Source organism: Conger conger, chromosome 9, assembly GCF_963514075.1.
Source record: "Conger conger chromosome 9, fConCon1.1, whole genome shotgun sequence".
Classification (NCBI taxonomy): Eukaryota; Metazoa; Chordata; class Actinopteri; order Anguilliformes; family Congridae; genus Conger; species Conger conger.
The window spans coordinates 33358571-33378525 of record NC_083768.1 but is presented as its reverse complement, the minus strand read 5'-3'; positions in this window follow the sequence as shown (position 1 = coordinate 33378525).

The window sequence follows — 19955 nt, the reverse complement described above, 5'->3', positions numbered from 1 at the left end:
TCATTCACTTAAGCACGCATGCAGCGTTTTGGGGTTCAGTCATTGTGGCGAGTATTTCTGTTGCCAAGCTACCCATTTGCAGACGCATTGCCAGACAATGCCTAGATAAAGGGCTCCTGATCCCGGGAGTCCCAGAACGCCCTCTTAGGAGGAGTTTAAACACTGTTTAGTATGAAAGGTTTTATTTTCCGCGTTAACACAGTGCATAATCACTCTGTCCAGAACAGATCAAGGCACGCAGTGAGCAGAGAGGGGTACATACTGATTCCCAGAGTACCCACAGAACATATCCCAGTGTCATGTTGGTGTGCCTGAGTATATAGGAGGGTATGGGAAAACTATACACAGTATTGTAATACCCACCCTCTGACATCCTCAATTTACCTGTTATCTCCAGTGAATCTGTCTCTGGGTTGAGTCTGCTCACTAGCAATTCCTATGAATGATCCCTCATGAGCTCTGGTATGATACCAGTGAAGGTTCCCAGTAAGTAAAATGGGTCTCCCTCCAAAAAGGAATAATTTCTCAAGGGACTTCCTAGTTGTATTAAATAGTAAAAGCACCATGTGCCAACTGGTATTGATGTAGATATTCATGAGTATCCTATAATATGCTTATGAAAGGATAACATTGCATGTATGGGGGACTATTCATAGAAAGTGTTGCCGTCTTAAGAACTGGAGGATACACGGCAAGATGGAGACAAGCTGACATGGAGCTGTAAATAAAATACTGCCTCCCTGCAGTTGAACTGCATGGTATAGAAAGAATAGCAACTGGAGACATGCAAAGTCACAGCAGAGAGTAAGTCATTTGGATATGCACTTGTACGGTGAAGATGAAAAGACTGGCATTAGTTCAGTCTGTCTAGAAGACCAGGTCAGCGAGTGTCTGTCACACTGTTTTGGCTTGTTCAGGGTTCATGTGCTTTGTGTCCCGAGTGATGCTTGACCTTTCACCGCCTGTGAGTCAGGTGACCTTCCACACATTTATGAAGAAGTGGACTCTAAGTAACAAGTCATCGGCTCCAGTCTGGCCTGTAAAATGTCATGCCCTCCACACTTCCACTTGCCACTTCCACCTGGGGAATCCCTTTTAGAAATCAGAAGTTGTCCTTATTGAATGCAGTCTAAACCATTAGAAATATAAGTAAAGAATATGAAATCAGTCTCTGGACCCTTGATTTGGCTTGAGACCGCAGACTTTGTGCCGTGAAATTGCCCAGAATGTTTTATTGTTACTCCAAACTTCCTGTCACTAACAGGGACAGGAAAATAACAGGGGCAGGCCAGAGCTGCAAGCTGAACTGGTGGTTCAACCTTACGGATTGCTGCTATTGGAGCAAGTCCTTTTGTTATGCCTCGAGACCAGCAAGCCTCCCCACCCGGTCCCTCTCAAACAGAACCTACTACAGTCTCCCGGGCAGTCACACTTGCAGAACAGACCCCACACAGGCAAGCAGGCCCTAGTCCAGCACACCCCCCTTCCTGTGCAGAGCCCTGGGACTCCAGGCACAACCTGAGGGAGAGTGCCCCAGAGGCCATACCCCCAAGAAGCACACTGATCACATGTACCGTCTGATGAGGAGGGAGGTACCACGTGATGCCAGATTCACCCCTATGGAGGCCAGACGGACAGTCTTCTTGATATCTTGGAAAGGACTTTCAATAAAAAAAAAAAAAGTAATGAAATACTTTTCATAAGAAACTATTTACAAGCCCACACCTTTTTTAACAGAATACTCAAAAATGGCTTCAAATAGTTATGGTCCAATAGCTGCCAGACAGGTGCAGAAGTGCGGCCTGCCAGATTGTTCTTCATGGCAAAACCGCCGACCTCACTAATGCCCCGGCCCTGGCTCTGGTACTGGTGCTGTATTCACATCGTCCTGGTCCACCTCAGGTCCTGGCTCCTCCAGGTCCCCAACTCCCAGGCAGATAGCAGGGGATCACAGCCAGCACTAATGCATGGTTCACCTCCAGGGCCTAGAAGAAAACACTCCGCCACCTGGTTTTCCTCCTGCCAAAAGCCTGCTCTATGATGGAAGGGGCCTCTGAGTGGTGCCGGTTGCAGCGTTTCTGGATCCTGTCCTGTAGCGGCTCCTGGAATGGGGTGAGAATAGCGATGGGTTGTTTTGTTTAGGGGTAACTGCCATCTCCCAAAATAAAAAAAACACCTGCTGGATACAATGCCTTCAGATACATTGAGCTACTGTTCAATACAGGCCAAATGTCAGAATGGGGAAGAAAGTGTGATCTAAGTGACTTTGTCCGTGGAATGATTGTTGGTGCCAGACAGGGTGGATTGAGTATCTCAGAAACTGCTGATCTCCTGTGATTGTCAAAAGTCTCTTGAGTTTGCAGAAAATGGTATGAAAAACATCCAGTGAGCAGCAGTTCTGCTGGCAAACATGTCTTGTTAATGAGAGAGGGCAGAGGAGAATGGCCAGACTGGTCGAAGCTGACAGGAAGGTGACAGTTACGGAAATAACCACACATTACAACAGTGGTATGCAGAAGAGCATCTCTGAACACACAATGCGTCAAATCTCTTAAGGAGCAGAAGACCAATAAGTCTAAAACATACAGTATTGTGCAAAAGTCTAAGGCACCCTAGACTTTATTATATATATGTTTATTTTTTTGTGTGTGTTAGTATAAGAGAACACATTTGAGATTTCCTAATATTCATTTTCCAAAAGATTTAATTTTACAGAGACATTTTTGTATTTAATTTTAAAAAGTAACATAGTACTGTAAGATAATATCTCAGAAGTTATGCAGTTTTAACACCGAGTTTTAGGACCTTTCATTGAATTATTTTTGAAAGAATCTTATCTGTACAGAATGTTATACAGGTGCCTAAGACTTTTGCACAGTACTGCAAGTCTAAATAATACCTAATAAAGTGCTCAGTGAGTATATCTGTATCGTTTACAGACCCTGGGTGCCTTTTCTGTGCAATCACAGATTGGATGGAGTAAAACAGTTTTGGATTGAAATTGTCTTCTGAACTAGGGCCTGTGGGTGTATTTATGTGCACATGACAGCCATCAATAGCCCCTCACTCCATGCCAGTCCTGCAAATCCTGCACCAACTGCATCCAACTCTGGTTTTGGGAAATATATGCATTCATTCCGTATCGATTCCAGATACCCTCCAAAAGTACAAACAAAATGTATGTTATGCACAACCCAGACCACTGCAAAATCATTATAAGAATGATTATTTACATTATTATATGTCAATTATGAGCACTGTGTTTACAGTAGTCGACGGCAATGTATCGTTCCCAGATGACCTCTGCATTTCAGCCCACATAACCGTTCTGTAAGCCACGTCTCCGGTTACTTCACCGGCACTGAAAACAAGGTTTCAGGTAACAGGCATGCCTCACGTCCTCGTTCTGGCTGAGTTTCATGGGGCCAGGTGAGAGTAGGGAGTCAGAGATGGATGGTCACAGAAGGTCCCCATTGTCCCAGACCATCTCCATTTAGATGCGCAGAAAGAAGGCCAAATGCAATCCGCATTCCACAAACTTTCATCAGTGTACCTTCATAATTTCATAATCTTGAACCTGCCAAAAACAATTAGTTGGGTTTGAATACAATGTCGGTTGTCCAAATTTTGATGCAAGGGCCAAAAGTGTTTAAGTTCAATTAGTCAAATTTGGTCTTAGATGTTTATATATTTATTTAACTGCTTAAAATAAAATTGCATTCATCCTAGGAAAACATCTTCTGATCACAATGTGACATACAATCCAAATTAATTGTATGACATTCAGAACGCAGGCAACAGCAACAGTCATCTCCATCGTCTGTGGCTGTGACAAATGTTGGTGAATGCAAGTGTGGTTCAGTTTGAATAATTCCCCTGCTCCCTTGCTCATCTCAATTGGTTTCAGTATCTACATGTGCTCTTTCTGTTCTGTGTCACATCCTCCCACAGGAAGTTTGTGAGGGCAGAGGGCATTTCAAATCGGGCAGACATTGATTCAGTTTTATTCAAACTAGTTTTTACAATGATGCGTCACAGTTTAGGGGGCCTTTCTATGGAGGTTGGTGTGACATCACACCTGTGCTGTCATCATTTTGTTGAGTCTGAATGTGACACAACATGCACGCCCCTTGCACTGGTAGAACACTCTGCCGTTTCATTACGAGAAGCCTGTGTTTGTGTCCTTTTGAAATCTTTACTTGAATGAAAAATAAATCTGAGAACAAGCATAGGCCCTGTCCATTCAGTGCCAAGTGGCTTCACGGGCAGAATCCACAGATGCAGGGAACCAAAAGACCCCTTTGTTCCACAAAACAGTTAAGAGACACCTGCTGCCATATGAATTCAACAAGAACTGGCAACCCAGAATTTAAGGGGGTGCCAAGGGAGCAACAAAAAGTATATGGCCATCAGCCAAAAGAGGGAGGAGACAAGACAACAGCTTGTAAACCCTAACTGCTGCCAGACGGTAGCTTACGAATAAAGTTCCTGCTTCTTGTGCCCAGTGTCGCACAGTATCCATGTCTTGTTCAAAGAAATCTGACAGTTGAAAGGTTTAACTCGTTGAAGAGCAGCTTTTTGGGATCTGCTTTTGATTACCAGTAGTGATTGTTATATTAGGATCATAGTCCACACATCGTCTTCCGGATGCTGAGCCACATTGTGAATCTGTTTATGTTGTTGGCAGCTGGATTGGGATTATGGAGTGGGGGGCACATTAGGGGTAAGAAGAGTGGTCATCTGGCAGTTGGAGAGTTTCAGGTTCAAGCCCCCGCTCTGGGTGTGTTGAAGTTTCCCTGAAGTGTACTGTAACCTCTAATTGCTCCCAACGGGCTGGTTGGCGCCTTGCATTGGCAGCCTTTCACTGTTCGTGTGTGATTGTATGTGTGTGAATGTGCTTTGTGTATCCTTATATATATATATTTGTTGTATTTGTGACTTTGGGGCTGTATTAGATTTCTGCTGGTTAGCACTCATGATAGATCACATGATTACATGATTACTGAGTACCTGATGGCTGTATGAAATGGTAAGCCATGTCATGGATGTAAGTTTAAAGATCTGGCTTTGACCTAGATTGTTTAACATGCAGTGTCATTTACAATGGAAAGGCATGGGAGAACAGGGAACCCTGATTGACTTTAGCATTGTTAGGGGATTTCTTCCCTGAGGAGGATGTATATTAATTCAATTATTCAATAAGGATGTATATGTTGTGAACACATAGTGTATGACCCCCTGAGGCATTTCTGGAACTGTATTCCTGAAAATGTTGATACAGATACAGGGTTACATTTGAGTAATTACCAGAAAAACTCCAACCACAATAAAAATACCAAAGAATTGAGTTGAGTAGTTTATTTCACAGATTTATGCGCATTGACTCAGATGTTCTGCGCACTATACGCATGGCATCTTACCCCAGTCGTTTGAAGACCATAGATGAATAACTGTGCCCTTTGGTCCATGGGCTTTCATCATCAGTAAACTTTTGATAGCATCATTTCAATGTATTACGAGTGAATAATATTTTGATAAATGTTCGCTGCACAAAGACTGATTCCCTGTCAACATATCCTTTTCACCATGCATGACACGATTCATTCTATGTCATATTCTGCCTTAGGCCTGACACGCTAGTTTTTGTTTGCTTGTTTACTCGTTTTTCTTACAAAGTAAAATCAATCTCTAAATCTCGATTTGTGTAATACATAACATTTAAACTTTAATAAGGCATCACTTTTTGATTGGTATGAATAGAGTCCTGATCGTGAAGGAGGTAGTGCTGTATAATATGGTAGGCTGAGCTGAGCCCTGTTCATCAGCGGAGGTCCGTGTGCTAAATTATGTTGGAGTCGAGAATTATGCCGACGAGAGAAAGCATTTGCGGTTATTTTCGGGGTCGTCCCGAGGAAGCCGTGTATGATCCGATGAGTCATGCCGTCCGGGATTTCTAGCGTATGGCTGTATCGATGCGGCTGTTATTATTGAGGGTGCTAATGAACACACGCCCCTCGCCCTCGTGCGCGCTCAGATCCAAGAACGCTCACAATACTCATGAAGTGAACATCAGTGGTACAGGGGATTTTACCCATATGGCAAGGGCATGTCACATGTCTTTATGGTTTCAGACATTAGTGACAAGAAACCTTCAGAAGCAGGACAAGCAAAGGTCCCACATGAGCCTTTAGCAAGGGCATTGTGGTCTTACAAACCATGGCCAACTAAAATGAATAATCTGGCATCTAGCACACATTTCACTGGAAATTCCAATTTATTACATAAATGCTGTTTCAAAGAAAATAATTTAGGCTACATTCATTAAACATCTACTGGTCTGGTTCTACTTCTGTGAGTTTGGTATTTGTACTTGAATTCTTTCATGTTCAATTTGCGTGCATTGTAAATAAATTGAAAACATACAGTATGAATAATAAGTATTATTATTGTTGTTGTTGTTGTTGTGTAACAGATGGACGTGAGCAAGCACATCTTCAGGGAATAAGTGTTCCGCGTGCTCGCTCTGCTAAAGTCTGGTTTCCTGTTGTGTAGAAACACATGATAACTGAAGTATCCTCGGAGTGAGGACTCTGTCATGCAGAGCAGTCAGTTCCTCCCACATGTTTACTCACTTTATATCGACTGTGGCTTATTTTCCCAGCTATGTGCTGCTTCATAGCTGTGCGCTCTGGCAGTGTCATAATGAAACCAAATGATATACACCCCCTCTCGCGCACACACGCACACAAACAGGTGCACAAACACATCTGCGGATAAACATCTTGATCACCATGCAGCAGATGCCCATAGTGGTGTTGGTGCATGATGGTGTGGAATTGGGGTACTGGTTTAGGGTTTCTGGGAGCTGTTCCCAGATCCTCCCACTGCCCCCCGACACTACCCTCCAACCACTGCCACCCCATCCATGGCCCCTCTTCAGCCCCAGAATCCAGCCTCAAAGTGTGCTATCTGCAGTAATTTAATGAAAAAATGTAATCTATAGCACAATAAAGTAGGAAAAAAGTGAAAGGGTCTGAATACTTTCTGAAGCCACTGTATATCATTCCAAAGGGAGCACATGCAGGCATAACGTTTCCCAGATCGAAACCTTTGATATTATCTAGCATGCTTTTCATATTGAGCTGAAATGCCTTATTGTTTTAAAGGACTGGGGACATGAAAAGGATCTGCTCTGTCTTCAGGCTAGAAAACCATTTGACTCCATAATCAGATGAGCAGAAGTGGGCCTAATCAGATGGAGAGTGTATTCTGGGGTTGTGTCGGGAACACTAAGGTGGCAGGTCAGCTGAGGAGAGCTCCCTTGGCCCCTGGGGGCCCCCGGAGGGCTGCCCTGCTCTGGGTGGTACCGCAGTTCTCAGAATAACCCTTTCCCTGGGCTCAGTAATGGCTCCTGGGACACAGCCATTATACAAACTGCTGCCTGGTTTACAACAGCGGCCCCGCGGAGAGCAGGGGAAAGCAGTCACTCGTAATTGTGCTTTCTCTGACACACACCAAACGCAGGTGTACATACAATTACAAATATAACTACATTCATGTATTGAGCTACATTCTGAAGAGTTTTACAGGATATGTTATCGTTTTGAAACTTTTCTCCTTTAAAGTTCTAAATGTTGACAGACGGCTACATTACTGGTGTGTTCGTGTATTGTATTCTTAGTCACTCTGGGTAAGAATGCTAAATGGCAGTAAAGATATGATAAATCCCTTTGAAAACATAGAGCTGCTGTTTACTGTTTGTTTTTTATTGTTTATATTTAAACCACACTTCATTGCTTCTATCTAATGTCTCCACTACAAGTTGGATTCATGATTTAATGTATTTCCATAACAAGTTTTAGGCTCACTAATTCAGCATGCATTTGGAACATTGTTTATTCATACACTTGGTGTTCACTGCAATCATTCAGTTCGCTGCTTCAATGAAGAGTGCAAAAGTAAGTCTGAGCCCAGATCAAGAACCCGGAACATTCTACCTATAAAGCCGATGCTTTAACCATGCCACCACGCAGCCCTAATTAAACTCCAGTCTCCTGTACTCAGATGGACACCACACACTTGAAATGATCCCAATGAGTGTGTAGGTTCTGATTAAAAAAGTAAGCCTCAAACACAAGGAGTGATACAAATACACTGATAGAACTTTCATGAATAATGCCACTTCACGCTTGTTCTGCAGAATGAATCACCGGTACCGTGTACTTGGGGAGAGCAGCCTTGTTATCATTATGCCCTCTGCTCATTATTTCTTTACCAGCTGAAGGTATACATCACAGGTGTCAAACTGCAGCGCTGGAGGGCCGCGGTGTCTGCTGGTTATCGGGGTGTTCTTCAAAGGAATGGTTAATTTAACTCATTGTTAGCGAAAGGAATCCACACACCTTGTTCTCAAGCCCTTGACTGGCAGCCGATTAAAATTAAACCACACAAACCCACAGTCACTGAGGCCATCTGGGAAGTATATTTACCCCGGTATACATACTTATTTGCGCCACCTTTAATTTGAGTAAACGCTAACAGTAAATTTGTGTTTATGAATATGACACCCCCTTTAGTTTGCTACTGTCCTCCAGAAGTGGCAATACAATACAAAAACGAAAGTAAAAAGTAAAAAATAAACCCAGGTGCTCGGTGATAGCGGTTTCTCTTCCAGTACGTGCCAGTCTGACGGGTGATATCGGACGCACCAGGCCCACATGGTGCTGCGCTATGTCAACCGCAGGACAGGAAGATGGCCGACAGCCTCGGTGTTTGAGATAACGTGTCTGCGTGACAGGTGCTAACTGGTTCACAGGTGCAGAGGCAGGCTCTCATGCTCTTGCCAGCCACTGCTCTCGTGAGGTTGTGTGTTTGTTTCTTCCTGTGCTGCAGATGGGATCAGTTACTTGGGTGACACCACAGGGAACTTGTATGCATGTATAGTCTCTGACTCAGTGAAGTTAAGATCATTCAGACGTACAGTCGTTCTCACAACAACCAACCCAGCGTGAATAAGAAACACTAGGCAGCTCAAAAGAAAAATTGCAGAAGCTTGTCGTAGCTTGTCCTTCAACATTCATCCTCAGGTTTATTTCAATTTTTCAACACATACTTTATTTGTTTATTGACTGCTGCACTTGGCAGAAAATAGCACAATTTTCATTTGAATCTGTCCTGATGACCAATCAGCTACTACCTCAGTGAGATATTGAATCCATGGGGGGTTGTCAGTGTGCAGGACTCTAGGACCACAGAACATTTGTTACTGTAGGTGGGGTGCATTGTGGGAACATGCTCTGACAGCTGAGAGGTCATCTCTACTCTCCCTGCCTGTCACAGGCTGACAGATGACAGAGATGTCATCAGTGTGGTGATGTCATCAGTGTGTCACAGCCACTGTCAGAGGTGGGAGGGGCAAAGCCTGACGCTTGATATGCGCATGACTGCATATGCACATAACTGAATTATCGAACTGATCATTCACAACTCATCAGCAGTTAAGGTCAGATCTATTAGTTCTCAAAAGGAATTGCATTGAATTTTGTGTGCCTTTTTATCGATTTCTAATCAAGTGGGTGTACAATGTCAATATTTTGACACTGACAACGGATATTGGCTAAGTAAACTCCAACTTTGTAACTTATAACCAATATCAGCAGCAAAAAAACCCCCAAAAAAACAGGCAGCAGGCTGTTTCAGCGTGTTTCCCCATTTTTCTATATTTCCCTCCTTGCAGACTTCTACTGAAAGCTTTTATTGAAGATTTGTACACCTATACTGTGATTACTGTTTTCCGCAGCCAGGCAGAGCTCGACTCCTGTGTGTACACAGCAGGGCTGACTCATAATGAGTGTTTACATTACAGTCGCCGGTGTCATTTAAGGCTCTCCTTCTCAGGGAGGCTCTAGTGGCCCCGATGCCGTCTGAGTGTGTAAGAGTTCACATCAAGGCCTTTTAAAGGCTTCAATTAAACTCCAGAGGTGATCCAGTCTAAGAGGCATAATTGACAGATTGGCCAGTCTCTGCCTTCCATTCTCAGTCATTTTCTGCTCAATTGCTCAATAAGTCACCAGGGGAAAGGCGTTTTAAAACAGGCTTTTTTTCCCTCTCTCGACAGATCAGTTTTGTTTCGGGGGGTTCGTCAGAGGAGAAAGGGGAGATGAATAGTCCTTATGCCCTTGTTTTTGGAGGGGGGCAGGGGAACGGAAAAATTGAAACTGTAAAAGAAAAGGGTCTCGTGAGACTGTGTTTAATAATGACAAACAGCTCAACCCAGGCCAATACATGGCACAGAGTTCAGACAGCTACATCCACAAAGCATAATGTTACATTTATAAATGTACACGCTATCGCAGCTTGAAAAATATGTTTTTAGAATAAGTTTAGTCTTTTTTTATGCACAATATGAGATAGATTAGTGGAATCACTTGGTACCCCGCTGTGACTCGATGTAAATATCAGTAGTCAGATTATTAACGACTGTCTAAAATCATAGCCTTTTTTTAAACATGGGTTTGAGTGTTTTTGATTATTATGTGCTGTTTCTTCTGAAGGAAACATCTTTATGGTAATATTTAGCTATTTTAGCAATGGCTTTTGCCACTCATATCAATCCCAAGCATGATTCAAACGATTCTCCAACGTTCACTGTTTCAGAACTGTTCGCCGTGTTTGAAGTCGGCGCGGACGCCTCCTCTCGACAATGCCGCACAGCTCATTTGTATCAAATTTACGGCAGCATGACATATGGAGATTTATTCATGTTTTTCTCTGTGAAAGCCTTGGTACCCTATGTAAATGCTAACGACGGGGATTAGAGCGAATCGGTAATCCTTCCCTGGTTTAACAGCGTGACTCTCTCTTTGTGAGTCCCGGTCCTCACAGCTTGTCCTACGGTGTGACATTGGCAGATTTCATTATGCTGAGGTAACCTTGCGTGTCCTGGTACTGCCCGGCGGAGGGCTGAAGTCATCGAGTGCGCCCGTCCCTCTTTGATTAACTCAAAGTGATGGATCACCGTGGAAACGGAATCGGACCGCCCGCCCCCGCACGGCTCTTGCTGCGCCGTGGCAACGGTCGATGGCGAGAGGCGGGGAGACGGCCGCTCCTGTGGAACGCACTCCCCCGGTTGACTTCACCACATGCTGTGGTTTCCTCAGAAAACCCGCCGTACCAGACAAAGTGCTGTGCCCTCAGTCCAAAGACGTGTTTATGTAACTCGCTTTAAGCAAAGGGCTACAGGTTCAGATCTGAAATGAGACACTGCGTGCGGCTTCACCATCCAGCTAAGTGCTCAGTCTGAAACTTCAGTGATATCAAATGACTAATGGTGAATTGTAGCATTCAAGAAATGTTAGGTATCTACTCTTTATAAATAACAAAACATATAGGAACCTTCAAATCATGTTCTGTGATCTAGACCCAATGGTCTAGACCAGGGCTGTCACAATTCCTGGAGATTAGCCATCCTGTAGGCTTTCACACCACATTCCAAACATAACTAAGCACGCCTCATTCAACAGAGATCTCCTTCAGTTGATACTTTGCATCGGGTATGCCAAATTCGGGCTGAAATATGAACCTACAGGACAGTACATCTCTAGGAACAGGGCGGGGCAGTCCTGGTCTAGACTCATTAAGTCACCCAGCATTTCTGGAAGTCACTCCCAGGTATCTCACAGGGTAAAGAATTTAAACTTGAACAGCATCACTATCCATATCAGACCATATCCATATCAGATAGGCAGTATACTGGTCCAACTGGACTCAAACTGTTGAAATGACCTTAGATGCCGCAGGTTGCCAGTCCCTTGCATATTGGATTGCGTGTGTAATTATGCGTGTCCTTGCTTGGGAATTTGCCAGTTCAGTAGTTTTCACACACGCATATTTGCCATAGTGTACAGCACTGAGATTGCTTGACGTAAACCAGTGTCACCATGATTAATGTTTCTCATCAGCGCCGGGCCTGACCGGGACTGGTCTAAAAGATCTGACCCTGTGACCTTTTTCCATTCAGGGGTTTGTTTGAGGTAAGGGCCTGCAAATAGCTTGCCTCTGTGTTTAATGGGTCAGGACATTGTGCCGAACAAACATAAATTTAGCTTTTCAGAGCTGGTTTACATTTGCAATTTTATATTGGGTGCACGCTGATGTGCTGGAGTTTTATGAAATTCCCATGTTCCTGATGAAAGGAATCTTTATTAATATACCCTGGTAATAAATCAAGTCCCCCCCCCCCCCACCTCAATAACATTACATTAGTAATGTGACAACTGAAATGGCACAGCTCGCTGATTTCCCTGAAAGCTGTCAGATCTCTCATGAAAATGGCTGCCGTGGAGGGGGGGTGCGTCGCTCCTGACAACCTGTAGTTTTGCTTGCGTGACTCCTGATGTCCTACATCATCCCCTGATGGCCTCTACGCAGTGGAGCTCCAGAGAGGACCCACTGCTGTCAGTCGAGACAGTCCGCACACGCTCTATTCTCTGAGCCGAGAAGATGAAAAATATTCATTAATATTTCCCGTTCCCTCTGTAATTCGTGGTGGACCATCAGAGGAGAGGCTGGCTGTGTGTCAGAATTGAGGTGAGTGTGTCCTGTTTTCTGTGCTGGACTAGGTGCCCTCCTGCTCTGCGTGAGTGAGCGAGTGTGCGGCTGTCTAGCCGAGAGGGGGCTGGAACCACGGTTAAAGCGCTTAGCGCCTTTTGTTCAGGGTTCAACCTCAGGCCGTCTGGGGTCACAGCAGCGGTGGAAGCGGCCAGGCCGCAGCTTTGAGGGCTGGCTGGAGAGCGCACAGCCGGGCAGATGAGCGGCAGCTGGGCAGCCTGCTCAGCGTGTGTCCTTATGGGGGAGCTGTGGCTGATCTATGCACAGCACTGAGCTTCATCCAGCTTCATTCCCCACTGTTATAACCTGTTATAACTTTCAGTGAAACAATTGTGTTCGTGTTCCACAATTGGTGCATTAACTCACCACAGAATTCATTTGTTATAAAACTGCAAGTTTACCTGCATGGGCTCTTCGGTGAATGTAATATTGTAAATTTCATGTAGCAAGATAGTCGTGTCTGACTTTCTTAATGGAGTGTTTAAAAAACATATAATTGTTCCGGATGTGAATTGGACATTTTTACTGGCTAGCACCTTAGTGATATTAGAATGCGGTCTGTTTCTTTATCTGGCTGCTCCAGAACAGATGCTGCTGTGAGCAGTTGTGTGAAAGGCAGGCGGAAACGTGTGTGTGCTCTCAGAAGTGACCTGGAGCGCAGATGTGCGAGGGAGTCACGTGAGCGACGAGGTGGAGGCCGCAGGTGTTGGCTTTTACCGCGCAGACCGCGGCCGACGCTTCTCCCGTGGGTGTTCGTCTCCCCGAGATACAGCCTTCCCCCCCACCGCCCCCCACGCCTTGCCCCCAGACCCCAGTGTCCGCTTCACTGCCAGCTCTAATTGCCCCCCCCCTCGCCCGCCCCCCCGCTGATCTTTTGAGAGACGATCTGGCCGAGGGCTTCGGTGCCTGATTGCCCCTGTTGCACTGACCTAGAACCTTCCATCCACCGAATGAAGAGGGGGGGGACCCCAATTACTGCCCATTCCGCTGGGGGCGAGGTTACTCCTAATGTGGAGCAATATGAATGTTTAATTGCATCCAAAAATGAAGAAATAAATGTGTGAAAAAACATTAAGAGCATCTTCCAGTTCTCCCTCTCCTTTTCTCTTTCTCATGTGCTCTCTCTTTTTCTGTGGGATTAACATGTTCAAGAAAGGAACAGTTGATAGCTGTGTATTCTGTGGTTTGCAGCTGTGTGCATTTTCCCCAAACAGCACAAAATAAACAGATTTGTCTTTATTCATCGTCACATGTCATTCATAAAAATCAGACAGGTTTGTCATGTGCCCTCTTAACCTTTTGACTGAGTGTGAACATGCGGAGGGACGTGGGGGAAAATTTTATTTGTCAACATCGTAAAAATCTGTGTTCAGCAAATAGCGTTGAATTGGCGGTGAGCAGCAGAGTGTGAACGGCAGGAAAATAGCCCTGTCATTCGTGAGCGAGAGGCTGCCATTCTGCCCCAGGGCTACACAGGTCACATTACCCTGCCTGTGCGCTGCCCCACACACTCCTCAGCTGTGTACCAGCATGTGTGTGTGCGTGTGTGTGCCTGTGTACATGTGTGTGTGTGTGTGTGTGTGTGTGTCTGCGTATTTCTGTGTATCTGCCTGCTTGTGCGTGTGTGTATGCGTGCATGTGTGTGTGTGCCTGTGTACATGTGTGTGTGTGTGTGTGTGTGTGTGCACGAGTCTGTGTGTGTATGCGCATGTGTCTGTGTGTGTCTGTGTGTGTATGTGCGTGTGTGTGTGTGTCTGTGTATTTCTGTGTATCTGTCTGCTTGTGCGTGTGTGTATGCGTGCATGTGTGTGTGTGCCTGTGTACATGTGTGTGTGTGTGTGCACGAGTCTGTGTGTGTATGTGTATGTGTGTGTGTGTGCACGAGTCTGTGTGTGTATGTGCGTGTGTCTGAGTGTGTCTGTGTGTGTGTGTGTGTGTGTGTGTGTGTGTGTGTGCGTGTGCGTGTGTCTGTGCAGGGACCTCACCCCCAGTGACAGGCAGCGCCCCAGGCACCATCTGCTGTCCCTGCCCCGATTTGCTCCCAGTGTGTGTGTGTGTCTGTGTGTGTGGGGGGTGTGTGTGTGTGTGTGGGATGTGTGTGTGGGGGTGCATACGCCCTAGCCCTTACCGGCGCCTCTCTCTGGGCTGAAAGGACTACCTTGTAGAACAAAGAGAGCTTGTGTTAGAGGTGCAGAGGTCCATCAGAGCTGCTGATGAAAGGACCGCGTGTGATGAAAAGGCTTTGCTCCCTTACCCTGCACTCTTACCAACAGAGGCTCAGGAGAAAAGGCTCTGTATGGTCAAGATAACTAAATGAAGGGTATCAAACAGTCAGTGGCCACTTCTGCCCCAAACCACTGTCTATCTGTTGATCTTTCAATCTTTGTTTTTATAAATCTTTCCCTCCTCTATCTATCATGTTGTCTAATATACTACATAAGTTTGTACGTTGCTGAAATGCTGTGGATACAGATGTAAAATCTCTCTATATGAATCTAATCTATACCTCCATAGAGATATGCTACTGAGACTTGTGCCTGTTATTTTATACAGTGGGTAAAGTCTCAGTAGTACAACCTAAATGACCTAATCGAGGTGCTCTAATGTAGCGTGGTTGCAAACAGCGTCAGGCTGATGAGTGGAACAGTATCAGAAAGTCATCAGAGGCAGTAATGATGACGGCCCGATTAAAACCTGCGGCCTCTTTATTGACCGGTCCACAGGCCCCACAGATGCACAGAGGCTGCGCTCCACAGGTGAAGCGCTTTCAACACCCCTGGTTTGGGACAAAAGGAAGGCATGCTAACCAACGCGGCGGATTAGCCTGGCCTGCTGTTTCCGCCTGAGTTTCTCCTGGCTTCGTCTCAATTGGGTTTGTATTTACGCAGGGAAATCAGTAATTATGGATTAAAGCGCTCAGATTGATGCTGGGGGACAGGAGGGCAGGGAAGACGACAACACGATATGGCGGTCGGCTGAAAGGACGGAGGAATGGGGCGAGAGATTGAGCCGGTGTGGGAAACGAGTGAGGCTGAAGAAGATGCAGTTTACAGGAGAGGAGGAGAGATAATGCCCGAAAAAGCAATTAGATAATTATTTTACTTTTAGGCTTTCAGCAGATGCTCTTATCCAGAGCAATTTACACAGCTTATCTTTTGCATGAAATCCATTAATACAGCTGCATACTTACTGGAGCTGACCCTTTGAACCTGCAGCCTCTGAGCGGCAAGTCCTGAGCAGCAAATATTGATTTATTTATCTATTTATTTATTTATTTATTTACCTACTTACTAATGTATTCAATGAGGCAGTGACAGTGTTGATCTGAAGTATTTTAAAAACAGTGACATTTAACCTCTTAAGTTAAAGAAATAAGAATATGGCAAAGCACTATATCCAGTACAAAATGGCAGCCTTCTGCCTATGTGGCTGTTCCTTTAACTCAATGAGCGCGGGCGGAACCTGAGTGAGCTCAGATGTGACCTGTGTCACTGGCTGACAATGAGCAGGATTCAGCAGTGGTCGGACACAACGGGGTTCTCTCGGCTCTCTGGGTTTCTCTGGATACCGCTAAACGAGTGGCCCCTAACACATCAATATACACTCTCCTCCGCTCCCTATCAGCTCTCCTGTGGAGCACCATGAGAGCGAGACAGCCGTATTCCTGCGGGTAGGAGGCCTGGAGGAGCGCTCACATTCAATACGAGAGAAGAAAAAAGAAATAATAAACAAATATGAACCGCCATCCATCCAAGATGAACAAACATGGAAACAAGCGAGCCTCTGACTGAAGCACATCATTAATGTAATCTGATTCTTATTATTCACTCATTAACCGACACATGAATATTCATAATCTCCAGGGACAGGATGCTCGGTGAAGCACATCGCACAAATTGTAGCTTATTATTTTAAAAATCTTAAGTACAATAAAATCCTTTGATGCAATTGGCAAATGAAAACAATTTAAAGGCTGTTGTGACGAGAGTCCCAGGAGACACTGGAGATAAAAACACGTATAAATAGATCAGACAAGATGGAGTATTCTGGGCTTCACTGGGGGAGGAGCCCTGACTGTCAATCATCTCCCCATGAGCTCTGCATGTGCATAGCCACGTCCTCAGTGCTGACTTCTGCCGATGCTCCTTGTATATGTGTAGTGTCTGCAGTGTGTGTGTGTGTGTGTATTACATGTTATATACAGTATATGTGTGGTGCCTGCAGTGTGTGTGTATTACATGTTATATACAGTATATGTGTGGTGTCTGCAGTGAGTGTGTGTGTATTACATGTTATATTCAGCATATGTGTGCATGTGTGAATTACATGTTATATAATTATGTACCGTGGAGTGTGCATATCTCTATGTTAGAGTTTCTCCGTTGTATTTGCAGTGGTGAGGCTCCCCACATGCAGGCAGCTTTCCCAGTGTGTATCACAGGAGCCAAGCCTCATTAACATTAATTCATATCTTCCTTTATTCTCTGTGAGCGGCTATATATAGCCCAGCAGCCGTCTGCAGCTGGGGGGGTGGAGGGGGGGGGGGGGTGGTGGTGGAGGGAGGGTGGTGGGGGTTGGAGGGGGGTGGAGGGAGCAGAGCTGAGTATGGCGCACGACCCCCCCCCCCCGGTACAGTGCCGCTACACGCTACACACTACACGCTACACGCTACCGCTGAAATAAATAAGAGCAGTGCAGATATAACCACCCGAATCACGTGACCACGCTTTCTTAGAATTAACGTGATTACTCTGCCCCGAACGCTGCTTCTCTTGAACAGGAATCGAGTTAATTAGCTTCTGCTTTTCCTGTGTAGTCCTGCTTACGAATCCATCCTCGGGAGTGATGCTTCAGGTTTTTGTTCCTGGTTCTCTCCTCTCAGTGGCTACATTATTCCCCCTATACTGAAGAGCGCTTTCTATCTTTATCTGTTTATGTATTCACCGTGTACCCAGGTAGCTCTCCTGTCTATATTGTTCTTTATTATAATCTTTTATTTCATGTTTGAGTGCTGATTGACATTGAAACTGCAGCTCAGCATGCATAAATGGTAGGTAGGTAAATGGCAAGCCAAGACTGGTTGAATAATCATTATGTATTTTATGTATTATGTATTATCATGTACTCCCTGTCTTCAAAACAGCATGGTGTACAGCACAGCACGATACAGTATGTACAGTACAGTTTGTAAGGAATCTGTGTGTCTGAAACATTATGCCAATAAAGGCAATATCACAGTGAATGAACAGTGATAAAAACAATTAAGTTGCATCTGACTTATATTCACAAAGTACGGCGTGCCGTCTGTTCATTGCATGCAGTTATTGGGAGCCATGCTTGAAAGCAGACGGTTGTGGGTTCAATCCCATGCTGTGGGTTGTGGGTTCAATCCCATGCTAAGTTGCACTGGTGAATGAGACGCTTACACCAAAATTATTACAGCAGGAAGACCCAGCTGTGTAAATAAAAGACATGTGTAATGGAAGCTCGATAAAGGCTTCTGCTAAGCAAATAGATAATTACATGGCCTTTGATGGCCGCCTTTATTACAGAGGGTCAGGGTGAGGTGAGGTCAGCTCTGTTGTCAGCTGCAGTCTAAATTGTGGGTGTTTCTGTTTGTCTGTTGTCTCCTTTAGCTGGGGTGTTTGTATATGAGAGTTATTAAAGGGCACATAGTGGAAATCTACATGAAGTGATATCAGTCATTCACCCCACAACTGTCAGGCAACATGCATCCATGCAAAGCGCGTAGGCCTGGACCACTGCCGCAGGGGTGAAATTGATTCAACTGATGTAAAATATACACTATACACACCCCCATACCTCACCCCCCAAAATACTGTGCCAGACCTGCGTGCAAATAGAAAATGAAAAACTGCTGAAAATGTAAGCTCATGTACAAGCTAGGGGGAAGTCTGGTGTTTACGTCCAACACAAGCCTCCTGAAGGCCGTAGACTTGATGGTAATTCTTGTACACAGACAGGTTGCAGCTCTGGGGATGGGCCGTGTGGGGTTGCTGATCCTGCCTGTCAGGAAGTCCTGGCCTGTTTGCTCTCCTGACAGCCCGCTGACTCGGAGAATGAGCTCAGACAGAACACTGCTGCTCTTTCCACTGGTCCCCCTTGTTGAGGGGGCTGCCAAAGTTTCATTTGTGTTAGCTGGCAAAAAATAGAAATTAATAGGACAAAGGACCATAACAGATAGACTGACTTGCTCTTTCCTGTGAACTTTTGTTTTGGCTCTGGAATGCAGCACATTAGATTTGACACAAAGTAAATAAAGAATATGAGGTGAAAGTGCAGACTGTCAGCTTTAATTTGGCAGTACTGGCATCCATGTCAGGTGATTCTTGTAGGAATTGCAGCCCTGTTTATATGAGGACTCTGTTTCTGTAAAATGGACACGCACACACACAGCCTAGCTGTAGGAAGTCCAGCAGTGTTTCTGAAGAACGTGCGGTTTTCCGAGGGGCAGATCAACGGTAAGGAAACTGAGTTCTGGGTTCCCGGCCACTGCTGCTATTTATGAGTCTGAATGGCTGCGGGAAGTTTACAGACCACTGTGGTTTTCCAGGGTCTGCTCAAAGGATTAGGGAGCAACCGGGAGGGTAACTGAGGGAATGAAGTCTTGGACCTTGGGGAAGTGAGGGAATGGCACTTTGAGAAGAAATACAATGTGGGCTTGGAGCTTCAGGGAGAGAGGGGGAAAGAGGGAATGTGGGCCTGGAGCTTTAGAGAGAGAGGGGGAAAGAGGGAATGTGGGCTTGGAGCTTTAGGGAGAGAGAGGGAGAAAGAGGGAATGTGGGCTTGGAGCTTTAGGGAGAGAGAGGGAGAGAGGAGTAAAGAGGGAATGTGGGCTTGGAGCTTTAGGGAGAGAGAGGGAGAAAGAGGGAATGTGGGCTTGGAGCTTTAGGGAGAGAGAGGGAGAGAGGAGTAAAGAGGGAATGTGGGCTTGGAGCTTTAGGGAGAGAGAGGGAGAGGGGTAAAGAGGGAATGTGGGCTTGAAGACATCTGGGAATCTGGGTGGGGAGCAGGTGCAGGGGGAATGGCAATGTCACCATTGCTGAAACCCCACCCCTCCACCCCCTCGCCTTCCTCGACCAATCACAAAACAGAATGGTATTAATTCAAACAAGATAGTGAGTGTTTCCACAGTGGGACAATATCACACAGTGGGATACCAGGCCATAAGGGCTAAAAACCCATGGGTGGACTTTATATTTACAGCATTTACCCACTGTTTTGTCTTCACTGAGCTCAGTTATCAAGAGGGGGAATACAAAAGAAATTAGTCTGAGAGAATTTGAAATCTCATCCTTGCTAAAGAGCATTTACCAGTTCATGGA